At 39.7% G+C, this 23,128-nt stretch overlaps 1 protein-coding gene across 4 annotated transcripts in view; it reads right to left on the bottom strand.

Moving 5' to 3' along the window:
* The window catches only part of LOC149777687 (ubiquitin carboxyl-terminal hydrolase 20-like), a 119,249-nt gene extending 98,601 nt beyond the window's left edge, over nucleotides 1–20,648 (bottom strand). For 2 of the 4 annotated variants that reach the window (XM_089938734.1, XM_089938738.1), the window contains exon 1: nucleotides 20,464–20,648. The gene's annotated coding sequence lies outside the window, so the exon portion shown is untranslated. Of the gene's footprint in view, nucleotides 1–19,660; nucleotides 19,815–20,463 lie in introns of all 4 variants that reach the window. The other 2 variants (XM_089938737.1, XM_089938735.1) reach the window with 2 other exon arrangements.
* Nucleotides 20,649–23,128: the final 2,480 nt, after the last annotated feature.

Below are 23,128 nucleotides of genomic sequence, written 5' to 3'. Positions count from 1 at the left end.
AATGAGCAAAAGAAGTAACTGGAATATCATAGAAAGTCTGAATATTTTCTGTTTGTATTTTGCATCCTCATTAAATGAGCAAGCTAATGGATTTGAGTTTCTTCACACTTTAAGGCATGCCGACTAGGCCAAGTATAGTTTTTCCAACTATAAGTGGTGACAGTGAAGCAATCAGTTTTGTTGAATCTTGTGTGGGAATGATTCCATGCTACATGGCTCATCATCCAAGTCAGATAAAGCTTTAGATCATTTTAGTTGGTTTTGGTTTTTGTTTTTGTTTTCCATTATGTCTTGTTTTATAGTCTCACCCATGTTCACCCACCTGCCACAGAGTCCAACAAGGGAAAACTTTTTAAGTGCCAAGGATACGTAGGTGGTATACTCATCAAGTAAAGATACCTCCCAACTGACCCATTAAACCACTCTATTGTTAAGTAAACAGACCTGACCTTGTTTACAAATCTGATGGCGATTTCTAATGGAAATTACCTGGGTCATAAGTCATTCTACCGGTATATATAAATAAGAACAAGTAAACAATTTATATTTTTATTATCAGTCTTTGTGGAATCACTTTAAGTTATATTAAGTTATAATCTGAAATGGATTATTTATTTAAATTATTCATTGAAGTTACAAAATGCACATTCACAATTTGACTAAAACACTACATGTACTTTGGGATTACTGAGGACTCATACCAAGAACTTCTGGATTATATCATTGTGATATTTCAAGACTACTGGTACCTAAGCATATTAAAGACTGGAATTCACTTGGAACACCACTCAAATTAATTAAAATATTTGTTACTTTTGGACTTGTGACATAACTTTTAGGATTATTTGGGATTTAATTCACAATAATAAAAGTTCCTTTTACTCATTCTTGGAAGGAAAACATGCTGTTCTGCTAAGTTTTCATTACATGTTGTTCTGCTAAGTTTTCATTACATGTTGTTCTGCTAAGTTTTCTTTACATATTAAAAAAAGCTCTCTTAATTTTGCACTTGAGAACACATATACACTGATGCTTTCATTCATTATAAATCAACTTTTTCCTATTTGGCCAAATCTTCAATTCTGCACTGGAGCAAAAATATAAGCTAAACTGAATGTCATACAATTATCAAAGCACAGTTTTCTCCAGGTAAAAATCTGCCACCATTTACATAATGTGGCAGTGGTGTTCTCCTCTCATGGGATGTAAGAAAACACAGATGAGCAAATTCTTTTTCACTGTCTTGTCCAGGACAAGTGGTTTCAGAAATTTCACTCTTTCAACCTACCTTTTCACATGTCCAAACATTTCAAGCATTTGTCAGGATCTGATGACATGTATACAGTTTAAGCCATACAAGGAACAAATAAAACAATGTATAATATATATTTTTATTGAAATGAATGCTTCAGAAATAAAGACTAATATAACAATATTTTAGTACTTCAGAGATTTTCTGTTTTCTATTGTTTTTCTTGGTCCAATGCAGTGGCCTCAGCAACAACGGAAACAAATTTACTGGAATTCAGACTTTCCCTAGCTTCTTCTCTGAAGACTTGATCAACAGATTGAATGAAGTCTCTTGCCATGAATCGGTTCTTATAATTTGCACAACATTCAACAACCATTCTCCTCCTGGAGCACACAGAGAATTTCCATCTAAAAAATGATTTTCCATGATGTTCTAGTCTCTATGTATTGTTAAACTGAACTTCTATTTTTTCCCCACTTCAGACTCATTTACTTCTGAAAGGGCCCTTGCTACTAGCAAACCAAACTTCAAGGAGGAGGGGTATTCTGTATATGCTGTCTAGTGTCATGCATTTACATGTATATTGTACTGCCAGAACGCAGGCCTTGTGAGGTCCAAAAATGTCATCAGACTTGATTGGAGCAATCTTGAATTTATCAGATCCATTCAAAAAACATACTGGGGCCCTTAGTGGCCAAATGGTCTAAAGCCCTCACCATTACAGATCACGGCCATCTCACCATTGCCTGTATGGGTTTGAGTCTCAGGTTTAGCCAATGTGAGTATGTGAGAGAGCCTGCCAGTAGCTCCTCGTGGGTTTGTAGGTTCTCTAGAGATTTCCCAGATTCTTCCTCCACCACTGATACTGGCTGCCATGTATAGCATATCGTGTGCTAAAAAAATGGCATTAAACCCTACAACAACAACACAAACATGCCCAATGAATTTCCAACCTGTGCAAGTCTGAGATACTGCCTGCAATAAATGCAAAACATGGAAATCAAGCCTATGGTTAATTATCAGTCCAATGCAGCTGAAATTTTCTGTCTCTTAGTACTGTTATATTTGACATTTTTTCTTGTTGCCACTGAGTCTGGCTTAAGTCTTTTTGGATAGTTACCACAATTATTGGTAGTCTTACATTTTACCCTACCAATTTCAGATGAATTTTCCTTCTCTGAACTTCCATATTTACTTACTTGCAAAAATAATTTTTAGTCAAATCAATGTATCCACATAATAAATATCACCTTACTTGATAGCTACTTTTAAAGTCATCATAACATGTATTTTGTCCTTTAAATATGAGCAGAGACAGTTCATTAATTAGTGTAACTATTTCACTTCAAACACGAAATCAGATGTTAAAGTTAATCCTCTATGTAATCAAACTAATATTAAAGAATCAAAACTGCCATTTCATAAAGGACTCTGACAGTAATGTTGGTAAAGTGTCTTTCATTTATCCAGGTGCATTGACTCCCTTGATTACAACTGAAGGGTAAGTCATCTGGTTTGAGTAAACAATACATCAAAGCCAATTAAAGGATTGATAATTAACCATACTGACATTGTTTGGTGTAGCAGCAGAGGGGCTGTACAGACCGAAACTTTTTGCACAATAAACCCCTCCAGGAAACTATTCCTCGATAGAGGGCTTATTTCGACGAAATAAACCCTTCTATTCAGAATACAGGACAAAAAAAAATGTCCCCCGAAAACTCGAAGAGTTTCCAGGGACAAACTCGTTGAGTTTGCACTGACAACTTGGGTTACTTCAATAAATCTGAAACAGTTTCCGTGGCGGGGTCGTTATTGAAAAATCCATGGGTCGGGTCCATCCCCTCTGCTGCTCTACGAAATGAGTTTCCAAGGAAAAACATTTTTATGTTAGCGGAATTAAATCATTGACAAATAAATAATGGCAAATATTGGAGAAGCACATACGACTAGATTAGCTCGAGAACGTCTCGAAGCAATTCAGAAATTTCTTCCTGTCCGTGATAGTGTCAGACAAAAATTACAACTAAGACAGCAAGCACGGGAAGGCTTTGCAGAGACTACGGAGGAATTATTTAAACCCGTGACCAAAGCTACTGAAAAATCCGCAGCTGTTACCAAAGAGGCTTTAATAGAGCAAAGGAAAATTTTACAGGATATTTCAGCTGGACTTAAACCCCCGCCTCCACCCGATGAAGTTGTTGTGTCAGTACCTGCTGGTAAGCGAGTAACAGGGAGAATTACTGACCCCGCCAAAAGATTTACGCCGGATTATATTGAACTTCTTAAAAATGTACCAGAAGAGAAATTACCTGAGACAATACTGTTAGGATTGATTAGAAGAGATGTGTCTTTAAACCCAGAACACGGTTCTATGACAGATGATAATTTTATCAAATATTCGTATCGTATACGTGAAAATAAAAAACAAATCAGCAGGGACGATACAAAATACGATAGACTTGTAGATGCTATACGTAAACTTGAAATTCCACCATCGCAACCTCAAGAAGAAAAATCACCGTTGCAACACACAGAACGACAACAATATCCTTCACGGCGAAGAGCAATAGATCCTGACCTAACTCCGTTAAGTGAATACGAGGCTGCATCTGAAGGAAGTCCGCGGGGCCAAAAATTCAAACAAACTAGGTCGCCGATAATTAGCTTAACAACATCTTCTGAAAGTTTGCCTCAAGACATTTTATCCCCAAGAATTGTACCATCAACAGGGGAGGGTTTAGGATCCGGTTTTATTGCCTGCCCTAATAATATCATCGATGATGTATCACGGTTGGAAGTTCTCATCGGAGGAAGACGTGCCGGAAACAATTCTCCGGAAATTATAAATGAAGCCGCAGATATCTGTCAGAGACTATTTCAGCGTGGCATCATGGATATCAGCATCTACCGGGGGCTCATTGATGAACTCGCAGACGGTTACCACAGCGACTAATAATTAAATTTGCTAGCAAATTCAGTTAGATAAACAATAATTAAATAAAATGATACTACACGATTCTTTTCGCAGACCAAGAAGTGTCAGAGTAGTAAACTCACGATTACCAGTATACGAGGTTGTTTACGGAGATGGAGTCGGTGATGTTGTTAGGGATTTAGTCACAAGAATCGCTCCGAAAGCTGGACCGTTAGCAAAACAATTCGCGATGAAAGCCGCTGATGTTGTCAAGGATAAAGCCATTGGCACTGTTGGTAGTCTTGCCGGGAAAGCATTTCAATCAATCAAGGATCGACTAGCACAGCTGATACGAAAAAAAAACCCAGTCGAGAGGTTGGTGCCAGTAAAACTACCATCCACTGAAGCTATGCCGGCAAATGTTAGTAGCGTAGTAAATAAGGCCGTAAATCAGAAATTAGCTGAGATCGCAACAGCAGGAATTACCTCCAAAGCGTTGCAAGATAGTGTAACTGCTAATTTGATAGCTGGTAGTGGTTTCCGGTGACGATAACATTTTAATTAGATCATCACAAATAATAATAATGTTTGCACGAAAATCCAATGACGCGTTTGATATGTCCAAACCAGTACTTAAAGATGATTCTGTACGTGATTTTCAATATTATTCTTATGAAGCACGTGATCCTAACCAACGCGGAAGAATTGAACTACAGGTCCAGGATACAAGTAGATACTTCTTGCCCGCTGAGGCCTTCATCGAAGTTGAAGGTAGGCTTTTAAAGAATGATAACACTAACTACGGAATCGGCGACCGAGTTGGATTTGTTAACAACGGCATCATGGCGTTATTTAAATCCGCTATTTACATGATAGATGGAAAAGAAATTGAAACAATTCATGATAACGTCGACGTTGCCACAACAATTCTCGGGTTGGCGAGATACTCGGATGATTACACCAGATCAGCCGGACCATCAATGATGTTTGCAAAGGATATAACCGACAGCCCCGAGAACAGGAATGTAACAATGAATAATGCCGGTGACGCAGTTGCATCGATGAACGAAAATTTTAATTTGGGTTTTGCAACACGTAGATCGATGTTAAGTGGAGATGAAGAGTTCTCAGGTGTGATTCCATTGTCTCACATCTTTGGATTCTGCAGAGATGTCCACAAGGTCATATTCGGTGCCAAACACACAGTTGTACTTGTGCGAAAACCTGATGATAATGACGCTATCTGGCGAGATGCTGCTGTTGCCCCTGGTCAGGTAATACTAACTAAACTGTGGTTGTGGATGCCAGTGTTGTCTCCGTCAATCACCGAAGAACAACGACTGTTGTCTTTCATGGACACGGGCGGTAAATCACTGCTATCCTGGAAAACAACAACCACAGACGTTATTCAGGGTGATAATGGTGGGTTGTTTACATGGCATATATCATCGCAACAAGGAGTATCAGCACCACGACATATTTTCATTGCATTTCAATACCGTGCTAGAACAGATAGCCAGGAAAGAAATCCAATGGTATTTGATACACTTGGAGTTTCTGAAGTTTCGTTGAGAATAAATGGGCATCAGGAGCCATCTGAGGATATATTAATAGATTTCGAACATCATCGTGTCGCACGCGCGTATCATCGTCTGATGTCATTTATGGGGCGCGACCTTAATGTAGACACTGGCCTGCAAATATCACAGCGAGACTTTATGAGTTTATATCCGATTTATTACTTTTCGCTGGAACATCTTGATCTGGTTAAACAATCTGTTGTCGACCTACATTTCCGAGCTCGTGTAGGTGTTCCTGCTGGTGGTTACAGAGCGATTGCTGTCATACTCTCCGATAAAGCAATGCTGCTTGAAGGTGTTGGCGGACGAATGAGGGTCATCGACGCTCCAATCGAGAATATGTAACGCAATTAAAATCAAACTTAGGATATAATGTCATACAGTCATGTTAATGTCACCTTGACTTCCGGTCAAACGAAGAAATTGCAATCAAAGAACGCAAGCACGTGCGGGACATCAATAACACTAAAACGAGATCAGATTACTGGTGGTCCAAACAAATTGTCGTTGACTAATACTCAGCTTAAACATTTTAATAAGGCACTAACAGCAAAAACCGGTGTCCGACTTGATTTCTCTGCTGCAGCTATCAAGGACATGACTAAAACCGGTGGAATATTTCCTCTTCTCGCAGCAATACCGGCGTTGATTGCCGCGGCAGCACCAGCCGTAGCAAAAGCCGCAGCACTCGGTGCAGTTGGAACTGCAGCTGGAATGGCACTAAAAAAGGCAACGGGAAAAGGATACAAGAAAAAAAAGGGACGCGGTCTAAGACTACCAGGAACTCCACCATCATGGTATCCAAAAAAATTCTAACGCCGTTGAGCAATTTTGATTTACTCGATGCTGTTAAAAAATTGCGTGTAAAACATTTCAGAGGCGTATTTATGCGAGATCAATTACCGCAACGACCGAATAATCCAGAAACTGGCATTATCAATCTCGACAACAAAGATGGTCCGGGAACTCACTGGGTTGCTTACGCGATCGATCCACGTGGAATTATCTATTTTGATTCGTACGGTTTAGCACCGCCAGTTGAGTTTCTCAAGTATGTCAGCAGATTTTCTAATGTTCCAGTGTGGCAGTCGACGTTACCAACACAAACATTAATTGATCCGCCCATTTGTGGGAGGGAGGTTTTAAATGTTCTTGATGCAATCTCAAGAAATCCAGCAACTCCTCCTCATAAAGTAGTGTATGAATATACCGCATCGAGAAATGCTAGCATTTGAAAAACAGCAATAAGAATAATGGTGGATATTTACGGAAGACCTTTCACACGAGGAGGTAAACCAAGCACAGATGCTGATCTCTCAAAATATGCGACCAAAGATGAAGTCGATATTCTTTTGAATATAGCTGGAGTTGACCCAGATGAAGTTGCTATTTTCCAAGACAGGCAAGGAAAACTAAGAACGAGCAACATTAAGTGGAATGATATAATTCGCAGAGTTCTTGGAGCTACCAAGGATAACTTCGTTGCATTTAGTGATGGCGGCCGGATCAAGGACTCGAATATATCAATCGCAAGCATCAAAGACAGTATTGATAAAGGTGTTGATAAATGTGTGAAAAAAGCCGGTGACACGATGACAGGCGAACTCAGCATGAGCGGCAACAAAATAACCGCGTTAGCGAATCCCGAATCCGACCAGGATGCGTCAAACAAACAATACGTGGACATCGTCAACGGTAAACTAAATACGCTGCGTGCAGAGCATGATGTTCACGTGGGCGCGTTTACAAGATTTCGAAGAAACTTCGTAAAAACTGATGAGGTCGTGGATAAGTTCTTTGGGACTCCTCCAGTCGTCGATGTAAAACTCGCTGATGTAAAGACCGACATTAACACGATCAAACAAACACAGCAGGATATCGTATCGGGTATTCCTGATATCGTTAACAAAACCAGTTTGATTAAAGTTCCCACTGGAGTTACTCCGGGGCATATCACCAACATCGTATTCACGGTATCATCGGGATTCGCAACATGGTCACGACAAAATAACACTATCAAATATACAGCAACAGCCACCGGTGTTTACAGGTTGTCTGTGTTTTCAGCCGCTAAATTTGAAATCTTCACAACATATCCTTGGAGACATTCCACCGATAAGTATTCCGGGGTTTGCACTGTAATACTAAACAGCGGAACCGAGGAAACATTTATGCTTGAAGCCGAGGACGATAGTTTAACAGCAACATCTTACTGGTTTTGTTTGGAATTCGTCGCTGCAACGCCTCAATTGGTTACCGCGTAATTGAATAATGTCAACGACGCCAGATGCTCAACAATATCGATACAATCAAGTCCGTGAGTGGCAATCTGAGTTAAAAACTGTCATCGAAGTAACTAGTCAAAAAGTAAAAAAATACAAGCGCCGCATAACAGTGCTGGATATTATGGTTTATTCAGTATCTGCCGTTGTTGCATCTGCCGGAGCAATACTATCAGCGGTCACTCCGGTAACTGCAGCAGTCGCCGCCACGATCTGTGTTTCCGCGGCCACAACAACAGCTGGAGTTTTCGGCATCATAGCAAAAAAAATATCATCATGTGCTAACACAAAATTACACGATTACACGACAAAATTAAATACAGCCACGACCGCATATCAGAAATTATCATCGCTGATATCATCATCGTTAGACGTGCAAAGTAGCGACGCTACGATATCAGATTCTGAATTCAAACTAATGTCAGATGCGTACAATGACTATTTGAAAACTAAACAAATAAATAATGTCAATAGAACTGCTTCAACAAATAGTCACAAACACAACACCGGTAAGGACCACAATGATCTCAGTGTCCTCGACGACACCAGAATTCGGTATTAATTTTCGAACTCCAATTCCAGTGAGTGAAATCGCGTTAGCAAAGCTCAGTGTGTATCACAGCTGGCCCAATGTTAGGTCGGCATCATTTGGTGGTCTGCAGCCAAATAATTCATTCGTGTTCGGGAAAAGCAAAGCCGACTCCGGCGAACAGGGTGAACTTGACTGGAATACAATTACACTTCCCACTGGGAGTTATCAGATCGAAGAAATCAATAATGAGATACAACGCCAAATAAAACGAATCACCGGCAAGGAAGCCAAAATATCTATAACAGCTCATGAACCAACGCTGTCTGCGGTCATTGAAATCTCAACGCCAGGATACGCCGTGGATATTTATAACAGCTCAATCCGAACATTATTAGGATGGCCAAAGGCCCCCGAGGTTAAACCTCGTCCACCAAAACCTGAAAAATCGGATTTTATGACCTATAAAGAAGCACTACACGACCTCGAGTACAATTATTATTTACTCCTTGCAGATCAATTACTAGCAAGAAAAAGTACTTTAATGCCCGATACTTGGAGTATAGAAGCTCCACGTGTTAAGGGGGGGCAGGAGCTCCGTGTTTACCGTCTAGATGATATAGAATCTGAATTATTTATTCCGATCAATCTAGTACATAAACAACAGCTACAACTCCTGCGAGTATATTTCCAAGATTATATTTCTGACTTAACAAGTCCGCGTGATAATATTATCACAACCATAGAAAAACTAAACAAACTCGCATCGGCCATGGAAACTATAAATCTAAGAATAATTCAGGCTTTACTGGATCTTAAAGACTATATCGATGATAATTATAGACAGATAGCCAGAGCAGATTTTGCAATTAAATATGGTATTCAAGTGAATGATATTTCAGATTTTAAATTTCCTGGATATAACGTGCCCGAGCTGAGAAAATCAGTCTCTGATCTCATCGATCAATCTTTCGAAGATATTCTTGCCGCGTACGAACGAATAAAACCACAACCTGTTATTCTCAAGCACGACAACAGTACAGCATCCGATGGCAGACACATCTCACCCGGGATCGTAAATATCACAGATGTTATTGCGGTCAATCTTGTATGTGACGTCATCGATGGCAGTTACAGCGCATCAGATACTACGACGGCACAACAGGGGTTTATCCTGTATACGTTCACACCAAGAGACCCCCCTGGTTTTCTGATTGTGCAAGAACCAATCAATCCGGTCTATCTACGGTGTCATAACCCGTGGTTGTCAACGATAAATTTCAAACTCACCGACCAGAGGGGGAATTTGTTGGACCTGCGTGACGAGACTGTTAGTATAAACTTACTGGTGAAGTCCTAAGTCAAGGGATCCATAATATTTATAATAGTTTTTTTTTTTCTGCACTGATCCATTTTCGTCATTTTATCGTGCAAATACCCTATCAAAACCAGCATAAGTTATCGTTGAAAGTGCTAGCACGCATTTAAAAAAAAACGGTTGTGTATAATGTATCAACCCGAGTACATTCATGCACGAGTTCATATTCATGATAAGCAAATTCTTTACGAGGCAATAAAAACCGCATTTCAAATACAGACATTCCCAGAACAGTATTTCCCCGTTAAAATAGTTATTGACGTGTATGGTGACGAAGACTTCTTGTTAACTCCGTCACAATTAACAGAGCTACAGCAAAATCATATGATCATAGTTTGGTGTCAACGAGAACAGATTATGAACTATTCTCATTCCTGTATTGATGTTGAAACGCTTAAGCAAATCCTGAAAATCTGAAAGCGCCCTTCACTTGAGAAACTCTTTGAGTTTCCAAGGGCAAAAAAAATAATACACTTTTTTTTTTACCCGTGGAAATGTGCTTTACACTCCAAGCGGGGGGGGGGGGGGGGGGGGGGGCGCTAGCGTTCTCAGGTTCTACTTTCACTTTGTGCTGTGAGTCACACGCTATGCTAGGTTTATACTTCCTTGTCGGCCTCGTAGTCAGAAACACTAGTATTTTTGTCAGAAATGCAAGGCATTTCCGTGTCTAGATTCTTTATATAACCTTTTAACCGTCTCACCCTGGTGCTAATTAATTTTCGAGTCTCATACTCTTGTGACAATCCAAGACGAATCTTCTCAACTGCACGGCACAGTGGAATAAATTCAGATACCTGATTTTCAGTTATCCCGGCAAGTGATCTGTAAACACGATCTTGCAAACCCTTAATGAACCTATAACGAGCAGGGAGATTGTTCTTCCCCAAGCGTGATAGCTCATTCAAGGATTCAAAATCTGACATAATTGTTTCAGTGTCTAGTAAAATATTAAAACCTCGCTGTTGTAATTCTTTAATTTCAACAAGTATGGTATTTATATTTTCGTGATTCATATTATTATATATTTTTATATTTTTAATACAAACACTTTGCATAAAAAACGCTAGCTTTCCAAAACAAAACGAGACAGTCGGAAACATTTATCCCCTGCAAGGGCCTAGATCGTCAAATAACGTTCTAGAACCCCACGAGGACTGCTTCCGACATGACAATACAACATGTAACACGAAACACTTTATCCCCTGCAAGCCTCTAGATCGTCAAATAACGTTCTATAGGCTCAAGAAGACGTGTTTAGTGAATTGACAAGGACAAACATATAACACGTAACTTATCCTAAGGACGGACCCCTCTGACTGCCAAGTGACTCAGAGGCACATTTATTTACAAGACGAGACAGCCCTGGCTTCTAGGATCGAGTTCTCTAGCAGGCCCGGCAAACATTTATTTGACAACACAAACAACCTTTACCTCTGATTCGAGTATCACAGCAAGCAAAGGTACAATGAACATGTAATCTTATCCTAAGAGACGGTACAGAACAGACAACCTTTACCTCTGATTCGAGTATGACAGCAAGTAAAGGCACAATGAACATGTAATCTTATCCTAACTTATCCTAAGACCTTATCCTATGACGACACAAACATACACAGGTGGGTCATTTTCTACGGTCAGCAGCAGAGCAAAACCATCCATTGAATCGACCATTGGATGGTGCACAAAAGACACCCGCCATTGGCGGATTAAATTTATGGTTTTGCTTGCGCGTGCTGACTTTCGATCGACCCAAAGGTCTTAGGGAGCGATTTCGTATATAACCCAACTGTTACTTGCGAGTTGGAAATTCGCTCTAGCAGTGGGCGGGACTTGTTTAAAATATTTTAATTGTATGTTTTCTTAAGCGCGGTCATATAACAAGCACAGAAGAGCAAAACAGTCGGATATATTCAGTAAAACGAGGATATTGTTTGTAAAAAAATATATATTCTACGGTAAATAAATGATTACATGTTATGAACTCGATAAAATATTTTATCAAGGTGGCTTTGTTAGGGGGAGCAAATCCTCTGACCAGCAACGACAACTCTGCAAAGCGTTACACACTCTCGGAGGAGTTATCGTCGTTTGTGTCAACGATAAGAGTTATATAACAGAATGAAATCTTCTGTTTGAGCTTCTTTGAAAATGCTGTTTTGTAGATCCCATCTGCGACATGCTGTACAGAAGGTGGACAAATACCGAAATACCTACCGGCGGCGTTTATTGACTGGAATACAATTTCTTCACCTGTAATTGCGTTTATAGATTTAATAGCTCTTCTTGCAACTGTTTTACAACGCCCTGTGTTACCCAGTAGGCAGTTCTTGCTCTGAGTGACCACGCGAAGATTGTTTATAGAGTTATCAAGTATGTTACCGTTAATGTGATCAATGACAAAACCCTTAGGGATCACTCCAAAGAAACATTCGTAAATAAAACGATGACATAAATACCTCTTTCCGCACGTGGCAGTAAATCTTGAATAACCACCATTATCAACTCCACCAACTGGTCGTCTTCGCGTGCAGTGTCGTACTATGCCATCTCGGTTTGCCTCATAATTTGGAATAGTTGGATGTCGGACGAATTCTTGATTCATTATACTATAAGCAAATCATTTGTCTAATTCATAATTTGTCTGAAAACTTATTTATGTAATCACGCTCCGAGAGAGCGTTATCACAGTCTGGATTTTTTTTATCATAATACCGTTTTAGTTCTCGATAGCGTTTTCCCCCACACGCTGAACATAATTGCGTTTTTCCTCGTACTCCAATGCCGCATCTGATACACGGTATCGGTCCTAGACTCCCACCGCGGACCTGTTGAGCATGTTGTCCACAGTATTCGCCTCTGCAGGGTTTGCTACACGGCGCTGATGAATTTAGTTTGATCCACTTGCATGAGAAACTCTTTGAGTTTCCGTTCATTATATATAATATTTTTGTCTATTTAAATATTTGTCTTAATTATAATAATGGGTTTTGAAAGACTATCCAGAATAAAACCCATATCAGGTTCTAGATTCGATCTTGACCGGTTAACCGCTGATCCACGACGAAGAGAGTTAGCAGAGGTAATTGGTGTTATCAAGAATGCCAAAGAAGAGTTTCGTCGTGATGGTGCCGCACACACGTGGTCTTCGTATAAAATTATCCTCGGAAACGCGAGCATTTCTCGTGACCGTATCATTGATGCTACCATGAACGATACAATCGCGCGTAACATAATTGGGTATCTCGACGATAGAAGATATTTCGTACAGATAAAATTTATTGTTGGAGTCGGCGAGGGAACGTGGATTATCAGAGACAAACTAGACCCTGTTCTTGATGCCAGAGGCGTTCGTGGAAAAACCGTTCTGTTAAGTAAAGACTCAAAACCGGGAGTACTTGTTGGGATTGATATACCATATTATGCCAGAGCGTATCCTGTGACCGCAGTTGTTTATGGAATTTATCCGATGAAGAAACCACGCGTTGATAAACTCAAACCGATGAAGGTGTCGCCGTTGACAGAGTCAAGGATGAATTGTGTAGCTGAGCGAGTAATGGAACATTTTAAAAATGCAATGCGAGGAAACGGCCTAACACCGCTAAGACAAACTAAAATAACAGCGTGGGCGACACGAGTAGCGGATAAAGGAGCGTCAATAAATGATGTTGCTGAGCTAGAGCGATTACTAAAATTTCCTATAACGGTTTCATCGTTAACCGGTGAGGTATTGTATGAGTGTAAATACAATTCCCGTGGAACACCAATAACTATTATCGATCATAACAGTCACGCCTGGACTGACTCGGTTAGGATATTTCCGCAAGACCGTGTTGTGAAGTATTATCCGGAATTGCAAAGCAATTCTGGGAGCATGTTTGATTTTATTTATCAGATAAGTAAAACCGATCCAGTGTCTGTGTGGTTATTCAGAAGTAGCGAAGATGGAGAATATGATCAGTTTGTGAGACCCAACGGGGAAATATACAGAACAATGGCGTTACAGCAGGAAATGAAAAAACTCGCAGAAAAATATCATGCTGGCAACACTGATACGTTACTGACACACTGTTTTACTGTCCCGGGTGTTGTCGCGCATGTAGCCCGGGAACGAAATTCATGGAGACCAACTCCGAAAAGTTTTCTTGCGGATATCCAACAGAGCTGTGTTGAATACGGACACGGCGGTTTGTGGAATACTCGATATGATCACCGCGGTATGATATCCGTCGACATGACGGCGTGTTATCCAGGAAGTTTCCTTGGGCGTGGAGAATGCAGCGAATATTTTAAACGATTTGGCCACGTTACAAACTCGATGACAAGAGTTGCTGTAAACGGACCATTGCCTGATTTTGACTTGACCGGATTTGCTTGTGTGTCGTCGTTTAAATTCGCTAAGGATTTACATCCTGTGTGTTATGTTTGGTTTGGCAGACATTTCGTTGAGAAGCGATGGGCACCGATAGTGTTATTGCGATACATGCTTGACAGTCGAATACTGTTGTCGCTGACGGTCAGCGAAGCGATTATATGTTATTGTCGTCAAACCGAAGTTTGGTTGCCAACTCCAACGCCGGTTACGTTAGAAGAAGTCATCGAAGATTGGTCACGAGAATATCCAGAAACTTCTATCGACGCTATCATCAAGAAAGCTCCTGAAGTACTTAAAAACAAACTCAGAAATGACGAAAGCACAGCAAAAGATCTAGGACGAAGAATAATAGGGAAATTCACTCAAGGTGGAGCGTATGATCATAAACAACATCACAGTCGATTAATCATGGACAAGACTGAATTGGATCTTGTTGTCGCTGATGCAGCCACGAACAACATGTTCTGTAACCGCGAAGATGTGTTTCTGTCAAACGGGGAAAAACTAGGGACTGTTTTTAGTTATATCGACGGAGAATCATCTCAGTACACACATTTGAGATCTTCGATGCTAGCTTATGTATCCATAAATTTGTTGTCGATGATTAATAGATTCCCTGTTGTCGCAGTGAGAGTTGCAACGGATTCATTTTATATTAATAAAAAATACTCAGCGCTGTTGGATAATGTTATATCGGATGATCCATCGTGGGGCTCGTGGAGAATAAAGAATGAAATGTTACAAGGATATTGTGAATCAGCTGACGTTGAAATCGTGGATGAGTATCGCAGCGCAGAAATGTCTTCGACGGTTTCGTTGTCTCCGCCGGTGCACGATCCTGTTACAAGACACAAAACAGTTTATCTAAACGGCCCTGGTGGTTCTGGTAAGACAACTCGGGCGATTGAATTATTTCGCGGTTCTGACTTGGTCGTGCTGACTCCCACACACAGACTTGCCAGGGAGATGAGACAACGGGATGTTAACGCGTGCACGTATCACAGTTTTTTCAAATACAGCGGCGGCACGTGGACACCTGAACGAATGGGAACGAAATATATTCCCGAGAAAATAATCTGGGATGAGATAGACACTGTGCCGTTAGATATATTAAAACAGTTTCTGGATTGGTTGCTAAAGAAAAATACCGCAGTGGTGATGTGCGGCGATCATGGTCAACCACCGCCATTTACAGGTGAATCTCCACACGAGTGGCTGAAAACTTTTGTAGATTATTATGAGGAAATAACTAACGATGTTAGAGCACTCGATGAAACGCTGAAAGAGTTTAAGACACTGATCAGGCTACAAACCAATAAAGTCCAGTGTGAGATAATGCGTGAAATAATTCCAGAGACTTCGCTGAGCGACTTTTGGGAAACGTGGAAACCAGGTGATTTAATTGTGGCAAGTAGAAAGATAGTCAGGGACACACTTCAGCAGCGGTTATTTCAGTTACATCAGAAGAAATTTCCCATGTTGCCAGTGCCGTTGTGTTATAGACCAGCTGATACGCGATTGCAGAATATTGATGTTGATATTCCAGGACGCCTGACTGCGTCAGGGACGGAAAAACAAAATTTAGTATTAAATGATATTGTTATCGTTGATGTTGATGCTGTCGAACAGGCACTGAAAATGAGCAAATCCCCGTGGACGCTAGGATACGCTATGACCATCCACAGTTCGCAAGGACTAACTATTTCAGATACAACAGTTTGGATTGTTGATGATCGCATCGAGTGGTCAAATTTAGTTTATTTAGCCGTGTCAAGAGTAAGAAGGATAGCTCAGTTACAAAGAATTGTATTAGATGATGTTATCAACGACAGCATCAACAGATCAATCGCTGATGATACAATAAGAAAGAAATTAGCCGGTTACAAACAGAGCGACAAAAAAAATGGTAGAGAGTTTGATCCCAAACAAAGTTTGGATGTTGAATTTGTAATACAATTACAACAACAGCAGAATAATCACTGTGCGAGTTGTAATTGTTTATTGCTGTGGCAGTATTCGAAAAACGACCCAAGGCAATTCACCGTAGATAGAATAGATAGCAGTCGCGGTCATACACGTGAAAATGTGATGTTGACCTGTCTTGAGTGTAACCGACGCAGAGGTGTTGCTGCAGTTATTTAAATGATTGAATCACTTCAGTGCGGATCACTTTAGTGATCGGGGTGGTAATTGTGTATCCTCGGGAATCACCTGAAGTTGCTCGCGTTTAAATCCGCGTTGAGGAGCAGTCGAATCTAATCTGTAGATTGCGTTTCTCCCAGTTGATCTGGTTATGCTGGATATCTTATGTGTAGTAACACTCCATGTGGGATCGGTTGCTCTTTTTTTTCCTCCTTCTAGTTCGCCTGGTTCGTATAAATACCTAACGGTGACATTACCCAGCAGTGGGGACGCTAGCGTCCCTGGCTGCGTTGAAACATTTTGTTGCTGTTGTCCGCGTTCACTGACGCGGGGTATATATTTTTTTGTGATTGCATTTACAGGTCTCATGTTTGTTGTTCTGGTAATTTCATTATTCAGTGCGGCTATCACGTTTGGCAGTCTTGCAACCCATTCACGAGATCTCGTATCGTAAATGAATTCCCTCGCGTACTGGTATCCGAATAATCTCTCAGCGAGTGTTCTATTAAATCGCTCAACAATTGCCTGATCCCGATGAATTTCAGTATGTCCTCGTCGTATGGTAACGTTATGCTGCTTTGTCAGTGATGACACCGCGCCCTGAAATTCCTTGCCAGGATCAACTTGTAATAATCGTGGCCAGTTTAGAGGTCCTCGTTGATAAATTCGTTTAAACGCAGAGGCGACTTCGGACGCTGTTTTAGTCGCTAACGGTTCTGCTTCTTTGTATCTACTGGCAACATCAACTACTGTTAGCGCGTATTTGTATATTTTTCTACGGACAGTATCATGAGGCAGGAATAGTATGTCAGCCTGATGAACTTCATTGGGCACACTAACATCAAAATGTGCAAAGTTGATTTGTCGAGGTGGTGGTAAGTAGATTTGCCATATTGCTTGTTTTGATAGCCAGTTTTTGGCAACCTCGCGTGTTACTGATGCCGCGTTGGCGAGTTTATTAATTGCTGAGTTACCTCTCCAGTATCCGATTGGGGAATAATAAATCGCTTGCATTTTTATTTAATTATCCAGCGCCTAATACTAATTTAGATTTCATCGCTGATCTTACTAACCAATTAGCGAGTGACTCCTTAAATGATTTATTTTTTATGGCGCTTAGTGCATGAATTAATTTCACATCCGCGATATGCCTGTCTTGTAGATCTTTACTTCGATAAGCAACATCATGTATGTGACACGCTGCGTCGATAGCGTTTATCGGATACTCTCCCGGTTTTGGTTTAGATTGTTCATCAAGTCTGATATCTAGTCGGGTCCCTGGACCGCAGTAATTGTATCCTGGGAGATGTTTTTCTCCGGGATACTTTGCCCAGGGAGTTCCGGGGAGCTTTCCAAGTTTGGCTGCAATGTCACCTCCGCTAAATTCTCGCTTTTTTTTTGAAATCTAAATTTTTTTGTGCCACATCGCGTACACTTACCAGAAAGTGCTTGTCTGTTATTTTTTGTTGTAATGGTTGTTAGATCATTCGTAGGGGTTCGTGCCTTACACTTCACACAATATAGATCCATAATTATTATTCTTTATATACAAATGGAAATTACAGATTTTTCTGCGACAAAAAAGAAAGAGCCAGTTAAGCATAATTCAGTGCTACCAAACTCTATCCGCGCGATTATAATTGGGCCATCCGGTTCAGGTAAAACACAGCTGTTGCTGAACTTGATAATGAAGTGGATGAAATGGGATAAACTGTATTTGATAGCTCCATCTGTAGATGATCAACGATGCTATAACGTTATAAAAGATTTTAATGAGAGTGCAAGCGCGCTGAGTAAAGACGGTGAGGATGTTGTTGAATTTATCACTGATATCGAAGAAGCCCCCAGCGTCGAGGATCTTGATGAATCAATTAACAACCTAGTAGTGTATGATGATGTTATGTTGGACAAGCAAAAAAATCCCGCAAGAATATTTTCCCGGGGACGTCACAAAAACACTGATGTGATTTATGTTACTCAGCGTTATACACAAATTCCTAAAGTAATCAGGGATAATTGTAATCTTCTTGCGATATTCAATGGAGTTGATACACATACACTGAGAAATATTCATCAAACCTGGTGTGGTGGCGATATGGATTTAAATAAATTTAAAAATTTCTTCAGTCATGCTCAAAGAAAACCTCACGGATTTGTGACAATAAATTTACACGATCCCAGAACAAGATACCGTATTGGACTTGATACACTATTTGCAACATAAAAATGTTTTTCCTTGGAAACTCATTTCGTAGAGCAGCAGAGGGGATGGACCCGACCCATGGATTTTTCAATAACGACCCCGCCACGGAAACTGTTTCAGATTTATTGAAGTAACCCAAGTTGTCAGTGCAAACTCAACGAGTTTGTCCCTGGAAACTCTTCGAGTTTTCGGGGGACATTTTTTTTTGTCCTGTATTCTGAATAGAAGGGTTTATTTCGTCGAAATAAGCCCTCTATCGAGGAATAGTTTCCTGGAGGGGTTTATTGTGCAAAAAGTTTCGGTCTGTACAGCCCCTCTGCTGCTGGTGTACATATTTGAACAGGCCAGTAAATCAGTTGCTTATCTCAATATGCAGTCAAGCGGTAATAAAATGTGCTCATGCAACAATGACCAATAGCAAGTGTGATGTCCAGAGGGCATGACTGGGCAAACAAAGGTAGACAAAAAGTGATTATGGCATGAAAATAAGCCAACAATCTTTTAAAATAGGAACTAAGCACTTGTCTCAGACTAGTGATTTGAAAATTTTACTTTGCTGAACTTCAAAAAATGAATAGTCCGCAATGTCGGACTATGGAACTTGCTAAGACCTTAGAGAACAGAAAAAAATGCTTATCACAATCCAAAGATAAATACTCCATTATATATATATTTTAGTACTACGTCCCTAACGCCCAAAACATAAATATCAGCGTCGAGGTCTTACATGTAGGACTAAGCCATCTATATATTAGCATAAGAATGAATCGACATTTATCAACAACTTTCAGCAGCAACAAGATTGATTTATTACTTGCTATTGCACACTAGCACATGTTGATTTTGTTTAGGTGCTATGTCTTACTATCTAAATAATGGCCTTGTAAAGCGCGTTCCGATGTCGTTAACATTGGAATGAGTAATCAAAGTTTCAGGAACATCTCACACACTTGGCAGCTTATTTAGACACTCTTCCACTAATTTATGTGTAATTAATATACTTACTGTGCTGTCTTTATCCTGGTGGAAAGAAAATATGATACTAGCAAATGGACGCATTTTCATGTTTCACTGATATACATTTGAATTTGTTGCAATGTGGCAGTAGTCCAGGTATGCCGAAGTAAGTTCAAGTAGGTACATGTTGGGGATATGTTTCCTGAATGAAAAGAAACATTGCATACAGTTCCAATAGGCATAATATATTTTTATTCTTTTTGTTAAAGATTAATATTTCAACTTAACCATATTTCGGCATTTCTGGCTTTCATCGCTTTCCAGCCAACTGAAATGTAGGTCAACAAAACTTGAAAACAGGTCCATTTCTTTTGTGAGAATTTTTAAATTATTAGAGAAAAGACATCAGAGTAAGTAAAGTCTGGCTAAAACATTATGACTTTACTTTGTAGAAAAGCGTCGTTATTTTAGCTGTCAGATGTGTGAAATATTCCTCAAAATTTAACTTTCGTAACGATGTTAGTCGACATAAAACACGCTACACAGCGCTGTTAGTTAGGCTGTAAGACCTCGACGCCCACAACATAAATATTAGCGTCCAGGTCTTATGTAAGACTAGGTTTTGTCAAATAATTTGAATTACACATTAGGCCAGTACTGCTGCTGGCGAAATGATTCACTAAATAATTCAAAAGTTCTGCCCAGAAATGTTTGCAGTTATCTTCACGTTTCGCTAATCCTACAATGTAAGATATAGCACGTGTTGCTTTTGTTTTAGTGCTAAAAAATATCGGGTGATGTGTCTTACGTTGCAAGACTACACGTTTCGCATGCAATTTAATTAACCATACCGTAGGCACATGGATTACCAATGTCACAAGAGTTGGCCAACAAACACGTCAATTGTCTGCTTTATGCAGCCCTGTATAATTATTTACAAACTTCTTCAATGGGACTTTGAAAACCAATGAACAGTTTTCCAAACCTCGTACAGACTAAATTGGTCAAAATTCCAACTTCATTACATCTAATTCGATGTAGGGAAAAATGCCGAAAATGACCGAATAATTCCCAAAAACCGGTGTAAAACTAGAATGTCCTCTATTAATTTAATCCCACCAATTGTTTGTGCCGTGAACACTCCGAAACTTTGTAGATAAGTATACAACTAATTTTCTTATTATTTTAACCGACATTTAAGCAAATCAATCTTCCTCGAACGCTGTCTTGAACATATTTAAGACGCAAATGAAACTGCCCCATTTTTCTTCGGAGAAAAAAAAAAAAGAAAACTGAAGAAACAGTTTTAAAATAAAAATTGTTTCACTGTTTATTCAAAACTTATGCGAAACACTTGTTGTAAACAAAACAGCTTGAAAGAATACTTATTATGGGTTAATATTAAAGGCAAAATAGTAAGAATAGAGTTGCGATAATCTTAATTTTATGATCATAAAAATATCAGAAACGATGGCAAAAACAACATGCATTTTTAGAGCATAAAGAAATCACGGACTGCTGGTGTAAGGAAACTGGTTCTACACGGACTGCTGGTGTAAGGAAGGTAGTTCAGACAAATCAGCAATATTTCGTGGTAAAATTGTCCCATCTTTATGGCAAGAAGTGTATGGCAATGACTATTAAAATTACATAGATGCTTAACAAATTATTTCCGATAAGAAGTATCCCCGGGGCAATATGAGTATATTAGCTCATTCATGTAAGAAGTACCCCCGGGGCAATATGAGTATATTAGCTCATTCATGTAAGAAGTACCCCCGGGGCAATATGAGTATATTAGCTCATTCATGTAAGAAGTATCCCCGGGGCAATATGAGTATATTAGCTCATTCATGTAAGAAGTACCCCCGGGGCAATATGAGTATATTAGCTCATTCATGTAAGAAGTACCCCCGGGGCAATATGAGTATATTAGCTCATTCATGTAAGAAGTACCCCCGGGGCAATATGAGTATATTAGCTCATTCATGCACTATATAAAATCGCCCTTTCCTGAATGCAGATGGTATTCTAACAGCGGATAAGATGGAATACATCAGTAGAAAATACGCAATTTTCCAAAATGTCATGATTAAACCTACACTATGACACAGTTGTAAACATATCTGTGCGACAAGAGACACTTAACACTTTATACTGCAGACATCGTAGCGATATGACTGAAAAATTGTTAAAGCTACGTTAAAAATCCAAATCACACACACACACACACACACACACACACACACTTTCCTCCGTCTTCATACTGTATTGTATTAACGCTCTTCACAGCTTTCCAATCCAGCTTTTGCCTTCTATCGCAGGAAGCGCGTTGAGTGTGTGCGATTATTATTTTTTTAACGTAGCTTTAACAAATTTAGTAATATTGTTACGATGTCTACAGTGTGGTTGTTTATATATGATGTCTAACACCGTGGCATCACGCCCGAGACATGCAACATCATGCCCCACCCAGTCACATTATCGTGACACCAGGCCGACCAGTCCTAACACTTACCTCTCAATGCTGAGAGCCAATCGAGGCAGCTGCTAGTATCATTTTATAAGTCTCTGGTATGACTCTGCCGAGGTTCGAACCCGCGACCTCCGGCATCTGAGGCGGATGCTCTAACCAAATAGGCCACATAACAAATTGAAATTAAAGATCGATTCATAGGGAAGAGAAAAATTACCCATCATGTGAAAACTTGAAACGTTACTTTAAAGAGTGAGGTTGCGGTGTCCACCAGTATTGCAGCTATAGGTGTGACCATATCAACTATTTTTGTGTATATTGCAAAATTTAGTAAAATGTGTAATAGGTGGTGGTGGAGGAACATGCTGGCGGTTGTGGTAGCAGAAAATATGGTATCTACTAATTTCCTGACAATGTAAGAACTCGGCATGAAAAATCTTGTCAACTATCTATAAAAAGGCAACGGCAGGCATAACCAGGAATTGTTGTATTGTGTCTATTTAATTTATATCGTGTACTGTGTACCTCAATTTTGTCATGTAATGCCAACCTGATTTTTGTCATTTCCAGCTATATAAAAGATGCTACTTGAATTAAGTTCAAGACATGGTCTTGTTTATGACTAAGTGAAATTATTAGTTTTCCAGAACAGTCTGCTGTGTCATAGGTCAGGGAACAGTTTGTTTATAAGTAGAAGTTTTGTAAGCAATGTCTTCATTCCCGCTTAATTTCAGTCTTTATGAATCTATTATCAGAGCTTATACTTATGTTCAGCTATAATTTGAGAGGAATTGTTTTTTTAAATTATTCATTAGAATTACAGTGCTCATTGCCTTTTCGGACTAAAAGAATACTTTGGGATTACTGAGATATCATTCAAAGACATTATGGATTATACCATAGTGAAACATCAAGACATTCAAGACTCTTGGAACATCAGGAAATTCAAGATTATTGGGGTTCATTCGGAACATTTTACACTTTCGAATTTGTGATAGAACATCTGGGATTATTTGTGATTCAGTTCACAACACTGATAG

Source organism: Sinohyriopsis cumingii, chromosome 17 (genome assembly GCF_028554795.1).
Source record: "Sinohyriopsis cumingii isolate HCF-2022 chromosome 17, ASM2855479v2, whole genome shotgun sequence".
Lineage (NCBI taxonomy): Eukaryota > Metazoa > Mollusca > Bivalvia > Unionida > Unionidae > Sinohyriopsis > Sinohyriopsis cumingii.
Note: the sequence above shows the minus strand (reverse complement) of the source record. Positions and strands in the feature narration are given on the sequence as shown.